Source organism: Chelonia mydas, chromosome 3 (genome assembly GCF_015237465.2).
Source record: "Chelonia mydas isolate rCheMyd1 chromosome 3, rCheMyd1.pri.v2, whole genome shotgun sequence".
Taxonomy (NCBI): domain Eukaryota; kingdom Metazoa; phylum Chordata; order Testudines; family Cheloniidae; genus Chelonia; species Chelonia mydas.
In genome coordinates this window covers 166,182,622-166,197,812 of record NC_057851.1, presented here as the reverse complement: position 1 = coordinate 166,197,812, position 15,191 = coordinate 166,182,622, and the positions used below count along the sequence as shown (strand labels likewise).

Here is a 15,191-nt window from a genome sequence, read left to right as displayed (position 1 = left end):
TGACACTGAATGCAAACAAAGAGCTATTTATGTATTATTTTTTATTTGTTCGTTATATTATGGAAGCATCCATAATCCAGTCACCACCATGTCAATCTTTATCAAGCATTTTGCTGTTTCCCTTTTTGACATGCCACTAACAGCATAGACCTCCGAAGTCACTACAAGCTGCTTACAATAATTTATTTTTACATTTTATGTATTAGCTTTTTAAAAACTTTCAACATAATCCACAATTGCAGAGAATAATATCATGATTGAGTCTACGGTTGCCACCTTTCTAATTGCACAAAACTGAACACAGTAGCCCTGCCCCTTCCCTGAGGTCCCGCCCCCCACTCACTACATTTCCCCTCCCTCAGTGGCTCGCTCTTCCCCACCCTCACTCACTTTCACTAGGCTGAGGCAAAGGGTTGGGGTGCGGAAGGGGGTGCGGGCTCTAACTACGGGTGCAGGCTCCGGGGTGGGGCCGGAAATGAGGGATTCAGAATGTGGAAGGGGGCCGCAGGTTGAGGCAGGGGGTTGGGGTGAGGGAGGGGGTGAGGGCTCCGTCTGGGGTTGCGGACTCTGCGGTAGGGCTGGGGATGAGAAGTTTGGGTGCAGGAGGGCGCTCCAGGCTGGGGGGTGGGGCCAAGGGATTCAGAGTGTGGGGGTTGGAGTGAGGGAGGGGGTATAAACCCTGGGCTGGGCGTGCGGGCTCTGGAGTGAGGCTGGGGACGAGGGGTTTGGGGTGCAGCAGGGGGCTCCGGGTTTGGGGGGACTTGGCTGGGGCAGAGGCACGGGATTACCTTGTGTGGCTCCCAGTCAGCAGCGCAGTGGGACTAAGGGGGGGCCAGGAGGCTACTCTTGCCCGCAGACACTGTCACCCCCCAGCTTCCATTGGCCGCAGTTCCAAGGGCCACAGCACAAAGCCAGGACAGGCAGGAACTAGCCTGCCTTAGATGCACAGCACCGCCAACCGGACTTTTAATGGCCTGGTTGGCCATGCTGACCAGAGCCACGAGAGTCCCTTTTCAACCGGGCGTTCTGGTCAAAAACCGGATGCCTGGCAACCCTAATAGTCCAGACTTTAAAAGCCAATTATTGTATTGTCAGGCTACACAATATACATCTAATTCAAATGAGGAAAAAGACAATTTATCAGTTTGCAGCCTCAGAGAACTAGTTTGCATGAACTCACCTTTATACTATAAATGAAACAATAATCCATATTTTACATATATCATAATATATACATTAAATCACATGAATTTTTAAAAAATGCTTTACCACAAAGATCATGTATGCATCTGTTCCCAAGAAAATGTATGAATTACATCATTCCAAAAACTAATTTGGATGTATCAATAAAGGCAGAAGCATACATGAAATATACACAGACACATACAAAAATCACCTGCACGTATGTATATGTGTACACATACATATAATACATAGAAAAGTTTGTGTATTTCTATAGATACACACATAAAATTGTGTATATATAAATATATTCAGAGACAGAAACACTTTTATCATGCCCTGTGTTTATTATATAATGCAGTGTATAGATGAGTGCTATTATGCAATGTTACACACACATAAAATGGCTGCACAATTTAGCCGTCGCCAGGCTCAGCAGTTATTCCTAGTGCAAGCAGTAGTCGAAAGCTGCAAACACTCTTAACACCAAACACGAAAAACGTGCGGTGCGTGTCCCAAAAGAATATGTGCTCCAGGTGAGGCTCGAACTCACAACCTCGGCATTGCTCTGCTGTGTACTGCTGTATAAGTACCGCGCGCTAACCGATTGCGCCACTGGAGCCCTGACACCATGTCTTTCCGAACGGTTTATCAATGGTGCACCCGGGGGTGGGGAGTGGTGCCTTTCACCAGTCTTATGCTCCAAACTACCGCGCGGACACTGCTGGGTGGATGGGGGGCGGGAGGAGGCGGCGCGGTGCAGAGGCGGGCCTGGCTCTGTGCTAGCGGGGAGCGCAGCAGGGCCTGGCGGGAGAGCCAAGCAATGGGCTCCGTGCAGCACGGTGTCGGCTCCCCGCGGTGCCTGGCTGCGGGGCGCTGCAAGGGGGGGCTCTGTAGCGCGGTGTAAGGTGGTGCGGGGGGGGGGGTGCACCACGGTGCTCGGCTGGGGGGCGCTGCAAGGGGGCTGCGGGGCGGAGCGGTGCAAGGGGCCTGGTGCAGCGCGGTGCCTGGCTCCGGGGTGCCTGGCTGCAAGGGGGGGCGCTGTAGCGCGGTGTAAGGCGGCGCGGGGGGGAGGGTGCACCACGGGGCTCGGCTGCGGGGCGCTGCAACGGGGCTGGTGCTGTGCACCACAAGGCTCGGCTGCGGGGCGGAGCGGTGCAAGGGGCCTGGTGCAGCGCGGTGCCTGGCTCCGGGGCGCTGCAAGGGGGGGCTCTGTAGCGCGGTGTAAGGTGGTGCGGAGGGGGGAGTGCACCACGGTGCTCGGCTGCGGGGCGCTGCAAGGGGGCTGGTGCTGTGCACCACGGGGCTCGGCTGCGGGGCGGAGCGGTGCAAGGGGCCTGGTGCAGCGCGGTGCCTGGCTCCGGGGCGCTGCAATGGGGGGCTGTGTAGCGCGGTGTAAGGCGGCGCGGGGGGGGGGGTGCACCACGGTGCTCGGCTGTGGGGCGCTGCAACGGGGCTGGTGCTGTGCACCACGGGGCTCGGCTGCGGGGCGGAGCGGTGCAAGGGGCCTGGTGCAGCGCGGTGCCAGGCTGCGGGGGGCTAGAGCAGCAAGGTGCCCGGCTGCCCCCTTTAGTCGCGGGGTGTCGGGCACCTGGCAGCTCTGCACCCCGCTGTAGGGCCCCTGGCTAAGCTCCCGTGCCGTGCGGGGCCTAGCCGGGCGCAGAGCAGCGGGCCCGCTATGACATAGTTCCGGCTCCACGGGGGAGCGAGCCGGGACCTAGATCCCGCCAGCGGCCCCGCTCCCCTGGGCAGCTCGCTGTGCTCTGCAGCGCCCCCGTTCCCCTCCGCTGTGGCCCCATCGGCTGGTCCCCGGCGGGGGGCTGCCGTCAGCCTGCGGTTCCGAGGGGAAGGGCGGGCGCTCAGCCCCTTCGGTTCCGCTGATGGCTGCTCTGGCACACCAGCCTTTGGGTGACTTTCTTTTCCCGAGAGGAAATCTTCTGAAATCTCCCTCATCTCCCTCCCAGCAGCAGCCGCCGCCCCTTAGGGCAGGGAGCTAAATGCTTCCCGGGCCCAGTCAGAGAGAATCAGTTTTTATACTTTGGGGGGTTCCCCCACCCCCTTCTTCACCTAAAACAACTTTGCAAACTTGTGTCGTGGTGCAGGTAGGCACTGTGAGGTCGGCATTACTGCTGAGGAGCACTCCTGGACTGTGTCCTTTCCATAGCCTTGCTGTTTGCCTGGATGGTTGGTTGTGGATTTTTTTGCAGGGGGGGATATATTAGTGGGGGGTTTTGGTTGGTTTTTTAACTTTATTTTCTCTTTGCAGTCTTATATAAGGGACTAAGCACCTGCTACTGCTCCCATTGACTAGAATAGAGAAGAATTGGGCTCTGAACAAAGAATTTCTTTGCTACATATGCAAATCAAATATTTCATTGCTGGCTTAAGGTTTATTGGCCCAACATTTGGGCAGCATTGAAGTGGCTTATGTATTTGACATTATTCTCCTTAAGCCTGAATTTAGTTTTTCTTACCAAAACAAATGATGAAACAGACTAAATTAACCACACAGTCCAGAGCAAGCTTATTTAAAAAACAAAACGAACCTCACAACCAAAGATAGTGGTTCTCTCCGTAATCACTTCCTGCTTCACTCTGCCTATTACAGTCCTGAAAGCATGCATTACACTGAGATTTAGAAGAATCTTGTAGTCTGAGGCACTTCTAGAGCAAGTTCACATTTTTAATGAATTCAGTGCTAATGAGATTTGTGAGATACACAGGTACAGCAGCAGGGCAAGTCTGTCCATATCTCACAGGTTCATCTACACCAAGGATTTGAGGAAGTTCTCCCATTATTGCTCTGTCACTGGTATGAAGTAGCCTTTGGCATTTTTATCACTGTCTCATGTCATCTAAACCTCCTCAGAGACTCTGACTTGTCTACACTAGCACATCCACCATTGTTAGAATTGCCGAAGCTACATTGCCACTAGGTGTAAGAATGTATGTGTGTAGACAAAGTCACAGAGGGTGAGAAAGTAATCCAATCTTCTTGTTAATTGGATTCCTGGCTTTTCTGCAAAAGTAGTAATTTATGAAGAAATCACTGTTACCAGGTCAACCTCGCAACTCCCCAAAGGCAGCTTTAATTTATGCTTCTCTTGTTTGTGGGGTGAGGAAAGACAGAGGAAGAGAAGGATACGACTAACTAGTTCATAATGCCCATTTACACGCCTTGCCATTTCATGTTCCTTTTCTGTCCCCCATAAACCTTTGTGTGATCAGAAATAATGACATACTTCACCTTTTTGGAAAAAATAAAACATTTTAAAATAACTTCCAAGACAGATTCTCAGAAGTTGCTGGAGTTATATAAAATAAGAAAATATTTAAAAGCCTAATACTGATGATAATTTTATGGGGAAGGCACTCAAATATGTGGTAGTGATGGGTGGCAGAATAAAATGGTAAGATAAATAACTGTATTTCCTTCTGAGCATCTCCTCTTGGCTGAGACTACACTAGGGATGCAAGGTCTACACTAGGGATGCAAGAGTTTAACTGGTTAACCGATAAGCATGATGCTTATCGGTTTCCGTTAACAGTTAAACCCCACACAGGGTCCTGGCTGCCACTCTGTGCCCAGGGTCACAGCTGCTGCCCTGCTTGCTCAGGGTCCCTCCGGCTGCCAGCCCCCATGCCCGGAGCTCTGCTGACTCCTGGCATCCTTGTGCACCCGGCATCCCAGTTGCTGCCCAGTGCTGGGGCTCTGCTGCTGTCCAGAATCCTGGGCCCATGGCTGGGGCCCCTCCAGGCTGTTGGCCCCGCGCCCAGGGTCCGTCCCAACAGCCGGGACCCCGGGTGCGCCTAGATGCTGGGCGGCTGCAGAGCCCCGGACGCAGCAGCAACAGCGGGAATCTCCAGGTGCGGGGGCAGCAGCGGAGCCCCACATAAAACGTGGGGGTGCTGCAGACCCCCCCACACACCACTAGTTCCCCGGATAAACGTTTAACTGTGTAACTGATAGAATTTTAATCTAATTTTAATCGTCGACCGTCAATATAGCGCTGTTTATATCGGGGATTAGATTGGTATAATTGTGTTACTCAGAGGTGTGGATTTTTCAGACCCCTGAGCAACGTAGCTATACCGATGCAAGTTGGTAGCGTAGACCTGGCCTAAGGTGTATTGATCACAACTTTGCCAAAAAGCTCGGTATCTTATTCCCACCCACCACCAGTGAGAGGTCAGTTGCAGCAATTTCTTGTTTTCGCTGTTGCCAATAGAGTACACCTGAATTCCCTCTAAGCTGTGCAGGTGTGCAGCAGGCTATCAAAGGCCATGCAGGTGGGGAGAGGCACCCCTCCCCTGGCCCAGCCCAGTCGAAGCTGCCATCGCCGGGGAGAGGTGCCTCTCACCCGGCCCCAAGCTGTTGTGGCGAGAGAGGGCTGGGGAGAGTCCTCTCTCCCCGCCACAGCCCCAGAGCAGCCTGCACCCCAAACTCCTCATCCCCGGCCCCACCCCAGAGCCTGCACCCCCAGCCAGAGCCCTCACCCCCCCCACACCCTAATCCCCTCATCTCAAGCCCCACCCCAGAGCCTGCACCCCCAGCCAGAGCCCTCACCTCCCACACACACCAATCCTCTGCCGTAGCCCTGAGCCCCTTTCCGCACCCCAATCCCCGCATCCTCGGCCCCACTCCAGAGCCCACACCCCCAGCCAGAGTCCTCAACACCCTCCCCCCCCCGCACTCCAACCCTCTACCCCAGCCCTGAGCCCCCTCCCACACTCTGAACCCCTTGGCCCCACCTCTGCCACGCATCACCTTCATATTGGGGCACATAACAGAATTCATTCTGCACATGAATGTAAAAAATTAGAGAGAACACTGGAATACTCAGTTTGAATATATTTTTAGTAATGCTCATTTTATTGACAGCAAACAGCTGTATTGTGCACAAATTAGAAGCACCTTGCCTACAGGAAAACAAGTCTCAAAAGGCCCCAGCTCTCTAATGAATTGGAAGTTGCAGAGGAGGCAGCTGCTTGGAGAAAGTCGTATGAAACTGTCACTCTGAGTCACTATGTCAAAATGGTTGGAGATCTGCTCTTTTATTTTATTTTAAATTGACGTCTGCCACTTGCTAAGGTGTAAATACTTCATTGGTTCCCAGGCAAATGGAGCTCTGCCTGCTTGTTGTTCCTTAGTGGTAGCAATAGTGGCTGGTGTGACATGTCAAAACTCTTCATTTCTTCCCCCCATCAACAGCGGTAATGAGGAAGGCGCTTTCTAATGATATAACTGGCAAAGCCAACAGAACTGTCTCAGCTCTAACAGAGCAGTAAGCTGGCAATGTTTAATGGTTGATGAAAAAAGTGAACTATTCTTATTTGTCTCTTCCTATAACAGGAATGGAGCATCACTAACATGCAAATATCTGCTGGTGCCAATTAAACTTAGCCTATGTCTGTCATATAAAGGTAATGAAACTGACGTTTTCATGGCTGCTGAGCAACTGACCTCTGAATAATTCCACATGCCTCACTATGATGTTAGCAGTTTTCTGTAACAAGAAATGTGTGTGCAGAAGGTTGTGTGTTGCTCTTTTTAAATACCCATGTTTCCAAACAAGTAAATAAAGCTACCTGTCAGCATATATTGTTTCTATTTCTCCCCGTTTGGCTAATTATTGTAGGTGACTTAATTTACAAAGTTATTAACCATTTTCACATCAGTGCCCCTATGCAGCCACTGTTGAGTTTTACAGAACGAGAAGCCAAAAATGGAAGCTATTATAGCAAGTGGTTAATTTAATCGGTTTTTGTAGGTACAATACTCTGAACACCTTATGCTGAAGACTCTTTGTACTCCTGATAAAGTGAGGACATGATGAGTTACATCAAAGCATAAAAACAGGACCTTTTGGTGCTTGTCACTATTATATAGCAGCCATAAAATCGTTATTCTATATGCCCGACTTCTAAGTGCACAGATAGGACTGGATGGTTTCAGTGCCTCCCACATGCATATATCATAGACAGTGGTAAAGTGACTGCTTTTATATTTCAAAATTTAGAGAAAAAAAAGCCCACATCATTAAATTAGTAATATTTATACTATAAAGATAGTAATCTTCATTTGCCGATTATAAGTGGCCAGTATTTCCATTCCTCTTTGTAGTACAGTAGATTGAGCAGAAAATTTTCCTGACAAATTTAAATTCTCTTAAAGATGAGCATTCCTTTTCTAAGTGGCCACTGCTGACTAACTAATTTCCACAAAAAGTGGTTTTGGAAAGCTAGAGCCTTCTTGTATCATTCTTTTGGGACTGGGGAATATTTGCCTGAACTGCAGAAAACTAATTGTTGGAAATTCCCTAATGCATTCTTAGCCTCTTTAATTATTATTGTGCAGCTGGAAAAAAGGAGTTCCATGCATTCAGTGTAATCTCTGTTTCAATTGCTCCTCATATGAAGGCCAATAGGTTACAGTGGGGCTGTCTAGACTAGAATTTTTTATTCTGTTTTAACCCATGTTAACTGATTCCAAATTAAACTGAGTTAGTTAATGTACAGGAACTCGTCACTTAATGTTGTAGTTATGTTCCTGAAAAATGCGACTTTAAGCGAAATGATGTTAAGCGAATCCAATTTCCCCATAAGAATTAATGTAAATGGGGGGGTTAGGTTCCAGGGAAATTTTTTTCTCCAGACAAAAGACTATATATGCGCGCGCGCGCACACATACACACACACACACACACACACACAGAGTATAAGTTTTAAACAATTTAATACTGGTACACAGCAATGATTGTGAAGCTTGGTTGAGGTGGTGAAGTCAGAGGGTGGGATATTTCCCAGGGAATGCCTTACTGCTAAATGATGAACTAACTCTCAAGGGTTAACTCGTTGTTAATGTAGCCTCACACTCTACAAGGCAGAAGGAATGAAGAGAGGGGAGACAGCATAACAGACAGAGACACACACCCTGTGTGTGTGTGTGTGTGAGAGAGAGAGAGAGGGAGAGAGAGAGGTGCATTTCCCCTTTAAGTATATTGATCCCTGTCTTAAGTACACTGCCTTGTTAATTAGATCAGCAAGCTGAGACCCCCCCCTCAGTTGCTGCCTCCGGGACTGTCGTGTGTCCCCCTGCTCTATGGAAGATGGGGTAAGCGGGGTGCAGGAGCAGGGGGGAGGGAGACACTCTGACATCAGCAAGCAGAGACACTCCCCTGCTTCCCCCCTGCCCCCCCCCCCCCCCACAGCAAGCAGGAGGCTCTGGAGCAGCGGGCAGGAGCAGCACATGGCAGTGAGGAGAGGGACAGCTGAACTGCCAGCAATTGATAGCCTGCTGGGAAGCTGCTGCACAGGGAACTTAGGGGAGCAGGGAGCTGCTAGGGGGGCTGCCAGTCCACCCTAGTTCCAAGCCCCCACCAACTATCTCCACCGGGCTGCTCTTCCTGCAAGCAGTGGACAAAGCAGGCAGCTGCCAAACGATGTTAGAAGGGAGCATTGCACAACTTTAAACGAGCATGTTCCCGAACTGATCAGCAACGTAACAACGAAACAATGTTAACCGGGACGACTTTAAGTGAGGAGTTCCTGTAATTGTAAATGCTAGTCCAAACACTCCACAAATGTTTGTTGGTGTGTTACTTCAGGCTGAATGAAATATTTGTTGGTTTCCATGACATCAACATGTATGCAGGGGTATAACAAACGTTTGTACCAGGATACTAAGACTGTTGGCTTACCCTAGACTGAGTCCTAGGCCATGTCTACAATAGGAGTGCTTTGCTGGTATATCTATACCACTGTACTATACTAATAAAGCATTCCTAGTGCAGATGCAGCTTATACTGGGCAAAACTGTGCTTTTGCCAGTATAGCTTATTTCAGCCCCTCCCTCTCCCCCCCGGGCTACTCTTTCACCCTTACCACCTTCTCTCCCCTCCTCCCTCCCTCCGCCCCCAAGAGAAACACACAATACCAGCAAAAGCCCAGTTTTGCCAGTATAACTGCATCTCCAGTAGGGGCTTTGCCAGTAGAGCTATGCTGATTAGTGATTACACCTATTCACAATGTTGACATAGCATTGTGTCCTGGACCAAATGTTTGTGGAGCATCTAGATGAGACTTTAGACTTGTGGTACTACTACTTATCAAGTTAGTTGGCAATCAATTAACTCAAACTAAAGCAGGCCCACAAACTTTAATCTAGACATATCCATCAGGGAGTCCTGGCTTGGAGTTATGTTGGACACAGGAAAAATGACACTTCTTGTTAGGAAGGGTTAGGTACTGAGATGTTCCCAGTTCTTAACAGGTATATAAAGCAGCAACTTAACTGTGCATTTCCTGGTTTTCCCTAAGTTTGTGATTTGTTTTGTCTTGTAGTGCTAACATTAATTTCAGGCGTATGTGGGGAAACCTTAACTGAACTGTGACTGCCCTGCTCCAAGCAATTTGTCCTGAACTGATACTCTCAGTAGTGTCCCGCCAGAGGCCGCAGCGTTACAGGGGTCGTCCAGGATTTCAACTGGGGAGTCTCTGAAGCTCAAGATGCGCTTCCTCAGCTAGGGGAAGTAGGTAATCCACACACCTTCTGGGTGTGGTGGTGTGTCCCATCTAGTGGCACCGAGACCACTTAGAGAGAGAGATAAAATGAGTCTGCTCTACAGCCTTAGCTAACAGGCAGTTGGCTTTTAGCTCATGCTGTAGAGGCTCATGCACTAAGCTCCAGAGGTCCATGGTTCGAGCCCGCCCACCAACGACTGAGATCTGTCAGCATTACACAGGCAGCTGCCACCCCAAGAGGGAGAGAGTTGCCATGCCACGCCTGGCCGTGAAGAGGTGCCAAGCAGTGAGTTGACACTCTTCAGAGCTTCCTGTGATAAACTGAGCACTTTGGACAATAGCGGGGTGGTAGGAAGTGTCACACCCTTGTGTTGCCCTCAGAGTGGCCTGGGTCAGAGCCCAGTGGGAGGCCCTCAGCTCCCCCACCATCTGCTTTAGAAAAACCATGTTCACTTTTCCTCAACATACTATGGTTAGTTAGTAGTACTGCAATTTCACATTTGCATTTCTTCAGAACTCTTGGGTGAATACCATGCTGTTTAATTTATCAATTTGTTGCAAAACCACCTTACTGGTCCTTACTGAATACAGTAAAGTCATGATCAGTGGCCCCAGAGCAACCACAAACATCCAGTCCTGTGATCAGTTCATCTTTACCCACCACAAGGAGGCCCACAATAGAGTCACCCCTAGTTGGGTACAAAACTTCGTGTTAGAAAAGTATCTATAATTTTTCAAAATCTCCAAGGATGATTTACTCCTGGCTACGTGAGACCTCCCCCGTCTGTCTCCCAATCGGAAGTCCCCCGTGCTAACCTAGTTTCTTCCCACAAGTCAGAGACAGGTGCAAAAGGAGAAACATTTCCTGCTCTCTGGTTTGGATTCAGTGAACTGTGCCAGCACCCCACCAGTTCATCTGTTGGGCTATGTTAGCAGATTGATCCCTATCCAATCGAGGTTCTTGATTTTCTAATGTTTGATTGGGGGTTGGAAAATCCCACCATTGAGGAAGCTGGCAGAAGGTACTGTTGTGCAATAGCAGTCTTAAGTCCTTGTCATGAAGATTTTTGTAAGTGGACTAGTGTGATTAGAACAATGGTTACAGACAGCATAGCCAAAATCATAGATCTAGCCTATTTATTTTGAAAAGGTATGTGGCTAATTGGAAGAGTTTTGGCTCTGTCACTTTAGAGACCTAGGTTCTGTTTCCAGCTATGTTGGAAGAGACCTTGTGCAACCTCTCTGTTTTCTTATGTGGAAGGAATGATAGTTGCCTGCCCTAAAGGAGAGAGATGAGATTTTGGCCAATAATAAGGCTATAAAGTACACAAAAACATGGTCACAGAAGAGATTACTGTAAAAATGCTGTCCTGTTTCCTAGCCCAGTGCACCTTCCCTGAGTTAAAGTGTAGTTTGAATGGAAGATCTGTCTCTTTCTGATCGTACCACATGCCAGCAGGTTGCAGCGGAACATTGTACTGCAAGGTCTAATAAATGTTACTATTTCAAATGCTCGGCCTTCTTTTTCGGTCCCCTGCACGACACCTCTCTAGGGGCATTCCAGCGACAGACAGGTCATGTGAAAAATTAGTCAACATTTTTTTAAAAGCACGTGAAAGTTTTGCCAGTTATACCAGTATAATTAAACTGATATGTACCAGTATAAATACTTGTGCGGAAACTCTTATTTTGGGTGGCCTTTGTTTTGTTTTGGTATAGACTAAACCATTTAAAGAGACATAAACTAAACTGGAAAAAGACACTCTTAGACTGGAATAAGAGTGTCCACACAGGGAGATATTCTGGTGTAACTGTATTGGTTTAAAGTCACACCTTAGGGCTTGGGTACGCTTGCGAGTTACAGCGCATTAAAGGAGCCCCGGGCGCACTAGCTCACTACCCGTCCACACGGGCAAGGCACGTAGGGCGCTCTGACTCCGCGGCTACAGCGCTGCTGGTACTCCACCTCAGCAAGTGGAATAACGGTTGCTGCGCCCTCGCTGGAGCACCACGGCGCCAGTGTGGACGCCCTGGTCTGTTAGTGCGCTCTGATCAGCCTCTAGCAGTCTCCCACAATGTCTGTTCTAGCCACTCTGGTCGTCACTTTGAACTCTACTGCCCTGCCCTCAGGTGACCAACCGTCAGACCCGCCCTTTAAATTCTCTGGGAATTTTGAAAATCCTCTTCCTGTTTGCTCAGCCAGGCGTGGAGTGCTCTCAGCGAATCTTTCCAGGAGACCATGCCTCCACGCGCCAGGCGAGCCCCAGTATGGAGCAATGGCGAAGTGCTGAACCTCATCAGTGTTTGAGTGGAGGAAGCTGTCCCGTCCCAGCTGCGCTCCAGCTGCAGGAATTACGATACCTTCGGGCAGATATCAAGGGACATGATGGAAAGGGGCCAAGACTGGGACGCACTGCAGTGCAGGGTTAAAGTGAAGGAGCTGCGGAATGCCTACCACAAAAACCATGAGGCAAACAGCTGTTCCGGTGCTGCTCCCGCGACCTGCTGTTTCTACAAAGAGCTGGATGCGATACTTGGGGGCAACCCCACCTCCACTCTGAGTACCACCATGGACACTTCAGAGCCCAGTTCAACAAGGTGGGAGGAGGAGGAAAGCGGGAGCGAGGGTGCTGAGGCGGAGGAAGACACCCCGGAATCCCTTGCTTCCCAGGTCACCCTCAGTAGCGAGATATCTTCCAGGACGAACTCCTGTGGAAAATGTGGGGACAGTGTTCAGTATAGGGGCCCCCTGCCGCTGTTAGCTCTCCCCCAGGCACAGAAACCCAGAGGACAGTACAGCCGTGAAACTATCAGTCACGCTTGACCCTGTGCTTACTCACCATTTTGGGGCTCCCGTGGGTTATGTGCGCTCGCTTTGGGATGGGCAAATTATGCTATTGTGTAGACTGTGCTTGCCCTTAAGTATGGGGGAATCATTGCTCTGTCTGGTGTGAACAATGCTGCCTCTGTTAAGTGTTGCATTTTGCCTTTACAGATCTCAGCCATCCTTGAGATCTCAGCCGTCCGTGTTATCACCAGCCGAAAGATTCCAAAGAATCAGAAAGAGCCCACGCAGAAGCAAGAAAGACATGTTGCATGAAGTGATGCAGCATTCAAGTAATGAAAATCGAAAAGTGCAGGAGTGGTGGGAGAGTGAAAGGAGGGTCCACCAGCAGAATGAGGAGTGCCGGCACAAAAGCGTGGTGCTCTGGCAGCAAAGCACGGATCGGCTGATAAGCATAATGGAGCGCCAAGCGGACTCTATCCAGGCGCTCGTAGCCATGGAGGCGGAGCACTGCCGCGCCCGCACCTCCCTGCAGCCCTTGTCCCAAAACTCTTTCCTTTGTGCCCCCATGTCACCTCCAACCTACTTTCCCCAACATCCGGGTTCTTACCGCCACCAGCTGCCTCCAACAGCTGGAGCTTCACCACCCAGCCCTGAAAACTACGACCCTTACCAACTGCACTCAACCCCCATCACCATGCAGTATAGCCATCCTGAAGTGAAGCACTCATTGCACAGCACTCCAGACAGGAAGGCTGAGTATCATAACGGACATATGCAAATCTGTGATTGTATCGTTCCCCACCCCACCCCCTTGCCCTTTCTGTTTCCCAAGCAGTTGTGTTTCTTTTCAATAAATGAATTTTATTTTCAATAAATGGATTTTTTGGCTTTGAAAACATTCTTTATTATTGCATAAAGTAAAAGATACCTTAGCCCAGGAAAGAAACAGGCACGCAAGTCAGCGTAGCAAACACAGATTCCGACTAACATTGGAACCACTGCACTTCACTCCTGTGCAGGGCACCAGACATTACTGGTGGCTTTCAGCCTCAAATTGCTCCCTCAAGGCATCCCTAATCCTCTAATAGCCCTGCTCTCTGGCTGTTCAAATTCATCCTCCAGGTGTTGAACCTCCAAGTTCCATGCCTGAGTGAATCGTTCACCCTTCCCTTCACAAATGTTATGGAGGGTACAGCACGCGGATATAACTGCAGGGATGCTGTCATCGGCTAGGTCCAGCTTCCCATACAGAGAGAGCCAGCGGCCCTTTAAACGGCCAAAAGCACACTCCACAGTCATTCTGCACTGGCTCAGCCTGTTGTTGAACCGCTCCTCGCTGCTGTCAAGGTTCCCTGTGTAGGGTTTCATGAGCCACGGCATTAAAGGGTAAGCGGGGTCTCCAAGGATAACAATGGGCATTTCGACTTCCCCTGTGGTGATCTTCTCGTCTGGGAAAAAAGTCCCAGCTTGCAGCTTCCTGAACAGGCCAGTGTTCCGAAAGATGCGTGCGTCATGCACCTTTCTGGGCCAGCTTGCGTTAATGTCAATGAAACGCCCACGGTGATCCACAAGCGCCTGGAGAACCATAGAGAAATACCCCTTCCGATTAACGTACTCGGAGGCTAGGAGGGCTGGTGCCAGAATTGGAATATGCGTGCCATCTATCACCCCTCCACAGTTAGGGAAACCCATTTGTGCAAAGCCATCCACAATGTCATGCACGTTACCCAGAGGCACGGTTCTTCTGAGCAGGATGTGATTAATGGCCCTGCAAACTTGCATCAATACGATTCCAACGGTCGACTTCCCCACTCCAAACTGGTTAGCGACTGATTGGTAGCTGTCTGGAGTTGCCAGCTTCCAGATTGCAATAGCCACCCGCTTCTCCACCATTGGGGCAGCTCTCAATCTCGTGTCCTTGCACCGCAGGTTGGGGGCAAGCTCCTCACACAGTCCCATGAAAGTGGCTTTTCTCATCCGAAAGTTCTGCAGCCACTGCTCGTCATCCCAGACTTGCATGACGATGTGATCCCACCACTCAGTGCTTGTTTCCCGAGCCCAAAAGTGGCGTTCCATGGCCGTGAGCATGTCCATGAATGCCACAAGCAAACTCGTGTCATATGTGTTACTCAAGTCGATATCATTGTCGGAGCCCTCACTGTCATCATAAGGAATAACTCGACTGCCAAACGTGATGTGCTGGAGAGACTCGTCAGCATACTCCTCAGCAGTTCGGGCTCCATTCCCGCAGACCAAAAAGGAAGACAGAGCTTACAGTACAAAAAACGTTGGAAGATGGCGCCAAATGTGGACGGAAGCAAAGGGAATGCTGGGATGCGAACCGATGCATCACGGAGTGTTGGAACAGGACCCAGAATGCCCCGCACTTCCCGCCCCCTTCCCACAAGCCACAGCGCCAGAATGGGAAGAGGTGCTCTGTGGGATAGCTGCCCATAATGCACCGCTCCCAATGCCACTGCAAGTGCCGCAAACGTGGCCATGCCAGTGCGCTTGCAGCTGTCAGTGTGGACAGACTGCAGCGCTTTCCCTACTGCGCTCTATGAAGGCGGGTTTAACTCAAAGTGCTCTACATCTGCAAGTGTAGCCATGCCCTTAGTTTATACCAGTATAGCTTTCCTGTGTAGACAAGTTCCTGTGTAAGGAACACCTGGATCAAATTACCACAGATTTGCATTTT

At 49.9% G+C, this 15,191-nt stretch overlaps 1 long non-coding RNA gene and 1 other non-coding gene across 2 annotated transcripts; one reads left to right on the top strand and one right to left on the bottom strand.

Annotated features, from left to right (window-relative positions):
• Positions 1–1,710: 1,710 nt before the first annotated feature.
• TRNAI-UAU lies at positions 1,711–1,804 on the bottom strand. The gene is made up of 2 exons: positions 1,767–1,804; positions 1,711–1,746 (listed from the first exon to the last, which is right to left on the bottom strand). It is a non-coding gene; the product is annotated as a tRNA-Ile (tRNA).
• An 813-nt stretch (positions 1,805–2,617) lies between these two features.
• On the top strand, positions 2,618–12,760 carry LOC119565846. The gene is made up of 4 exons (XR_005224892.2): positions 2,618–3,366; positions 6,536–6,606; positions 9,526–9,713; positions 12,701–12,760. It is a non-coding gene; the product is annotated as an uncharacterized LOC119565846 (long non-coding RNA).
• The last annotated feature ends 2,431 nt before the right edge of the window (positions 12,761–15,191 follow it).